A 3,234-nucleotide genomic window follows, 5' to 3' on the forward strand; every position below is an offset into this window, starting at 1 on the left:
TCTGTATCTCTTGAATTTGAATATTGGCTTGTCTTGCTAGATTTGGAAAGTTCTCCTGGATAATAAATATCCTTAAGAGTGTTTTCCAATTTGGTTCCATTCTCCCCGTCATTTTTATGTATACCTCAAAGGTAGATTTGACCTTTTCACATAGTCCCATATTTCTTTGAGGCTTTATCCATTCCTTTACATTTTTCCCCTAATCTTGTCTTCACACTTTATTTCATTAAGTTAATCTTTAATCTCTGATATCCTTTCTTCTGCTTGATCAATTCGGTTATTGACACTTGTTTATTTTTCACGAAGTTCTCGTGCTGTTGCTTTCAGCTTGATCAAGTCATGTATGTTCTTCTCTAAGCTGGTTATCCTAGTTAGCAGTTCCTGTAACCATTTATCGAGGTTCTTAGTTTCCTTGCATTGGGTTAGAACGTGCTCCTTTAGCTTGGAGGAGTTTGTTTTTACCCCCTTTCTGAAGCCTGCTTCTGTCAGTTCATCAAACTCATTCTCCATCCAGTTTTGTTCCCTTGCTGGCAAGGAGTTGTGATCTTTTGGAGGAAAAGACGCATTCTGGATTTTGGAATTTTCAGCCTTTTTGCCCTGGTGTTTCCTCATCTTTGTGGATTTGTCTATTTTTGGTCTTCGATGTTGGTGATCTTTGGATGGGGTTTTTGCGTGGGTGTCCTTTTTGTTGATGTTGGTGCTATTGCTTTCTGTTTATTAGTTTTCCTTCTGACAGTCAGGCTCCTCTTCTGCAGGTCTGCTGGAGTTTGCTGGAAGTCCACTCCAGACGCTGTTTGCCTGGGTATCACCAGTGGAGGCTGCAGAACAGCAAAGATTGCTGCCTGCTCTTTCCTCTGGAAGCTTTGTCCCAGAGGGGCACCTGCCAGATGCCAGCTGGAGCTCTCCTATATGAGTTGTCTCTCAACCCCTGCTGGGAGATATCTCCCAGTCAGGAGGAACAGGGATCAGGGACCCACTTGAGGAGACAGTCTGTCCCTTAGCAGAACTTGGGTGCTGTGCTGGGAGATACACTGTGCTCTTCAAAGCCACAGGCAGAACGTTTAAGTCTGCTGAAGCTGCGCCCACAGCTGCCCCTTCCTCCAGGTGCTCTGTCCCAGGGAGATGGGAGTTTTATCTATAAGCCCCTGACTGGGGGATTGCTGCCTTTCAGAGATGCCCTGCCCAGAGAGGCAGAATCTAGAGAGGCAGTCTGGCTACAGCGGCTTTGCTGTGCTGTCATGAGTTCTGCACCATGTTTAAACTTCCCAGTGGCCTCTTTCTCCGTTTTTACCTTCGGCCGGTCATTGTCCCTTTTTATGAGGATCCTTAGCCATTAGACTGCATTCTGCTGGCCTGAGGTAGAGACAAATGCCACAGATCAATACAGGTTACCAGGGCTCAACTGAGGCCCTGAAAGAAGGCAACTCCAGCAGCAGTAAATATTAAATATTGACATAAATCTGAGATACAGATGCAGTTTTAGAACCAAGAGCTAGACAAAGGAAGAAATTAACAAGAAACTCTGGCTTTCTGGGACAAAGCCAAGTTCAGAATAAAGGTAATCCTGATCTGAAGTTCCATAGTACAAAGCATTTCCCTCACAGTCACCTTATTCAGAAGTCTCTTTGAAGTCTGTGTGCATCTTCTGTTCATAGCCAGGTGCTTCTCTAGGGAGGTGGAGATGATTCTTGGACAAATGATTGTATTTAGCTTGACCTGATGTCTTGTGTGGTTGTGGCCTGAATTTTGCAGGCGGTCCCATGTGGTTTGAATCGTGGCTCTACCTAATAGCTGTGCATTATAGGCAAATCTACTTAGTGAATGAAGCTTCACTTTCTACAAAATGTGGGGTGCAAATAATATGTATCACAGGTGACTGTTGTATTAAGAAATTGTATAATGTAAGGTTGATACAAGGTATGGAGCTCAGTACCTGAGGTAGAGTTAGCCATCAAATGAACTGCTTAGTGTGGCATGTGCTACCTTCCAAATTTCCTGTGCCACATTCTCCCATGACAGTGAGAGATCACTGTCATTTAGCCACAGTGACCCCTTTCTTGCTTTGGAAAGAGCCAAGTTCTTCCCCACTTAGGGCCTTTGCACTTGCAGTTCCCTCTTCCTGGGATGCAGCAGCTTCCTCCACCACTTTCACATGCCTGGCTTCTTCTCATTCTTCTAGTATCAGCTGGTATTTTCAAGCAGTGTTGTAAGGTGATTGAGAGCATGTGCTCTGGTTTCAAATTTTGACTCTACCACTTACTGGCTCTGTGACTTTGGGCAAGTTACTTCTCTGCATCCCAATTCTTAAACTGTTCATTGGAGTAGTAATATCTATTTGACTAGGTTGTGAGGATAAATAAATTCGTATATATGTGTACATACACACACATATTTAGCATTTGGAATGGTGCTCAGTGTGTAGTAAGGCTCTGTAGAAGTGATTGCTGTTATAAAATGTCACTACCTCGAAGAAACCTTCCTTGCCCAGGTCATCTAGCAGTCTCCCCCAGGCTGCTGTGATTATTGTCATATTTGGATATGTAATTACTGACATACTTGGGTTTATTTCTGTTGTCTTATTTCATGCTATTTATCCTGCTTGAAAAAAATAAATTGAAAAATGAATAGCCACTTTGTGAGGTGGTATCATGAAATTGAACATATGTTTAACTGAAGTTCCAGAAAGAGGATGAGGGAGAGGAGAGAAAAAATGTTTGAAGAAATTGTAGCTGAAATTTTGCCAAATTTGATCATAAACAGTAGTCCACAGCTCCTAGAAGTTCAGCTAATTCCAAGCAGGATAAACACAAAGGAGAATGTACCTAAGCTCATCATGATCAAATCGCGGAAGACAAAGGTAAGGAAAACGAGGCAGGAGAATCGCTTGAGCCCGGGAGGTGAAGATTGCAGTGAGCCAAGATTGCACCACTGCACTGCAGCCTGGGCAACAGAGCAAGACTCTGTCTCAAAACAAAAAACAAACAAAAAAACAGCCAGAGGGGTAACCCACACTGTACCAGATTGACAATCAGCTTTTACCAGAAACAGTGGAGGCCAGAAGACAGTGCACTGATGTGTCAGCAGCCCTGGAGGAAGAAAGCCATCATCTGAGATTCTACACCCAGTGCAATTTTCTTTTCTTTTCTTTTTTTTTTTTTGAGACGGAGTCTCGCACTGTGGCCTGGGTTGGAGTGCAGTGGCTGGATCTCAGCTCACTGCAAGCTCCGCCTCCTG

The sequence above is a fragment of the Colobus angolensis genome, unplaced genomic scaffold (genome assembly GCF_000951035.1).
Source record: "Colobus angolensis palliatus isolate OR3802 unplaced genomic scaffold, Cang.pa_1.0 Scaffold887, whole genome shotgun sequence".
NCBI lineage: Eukaryota > Metazoa > Chordata > Mammalia > Primates > Cercopithecidae > Colobus > Colobus angolensis.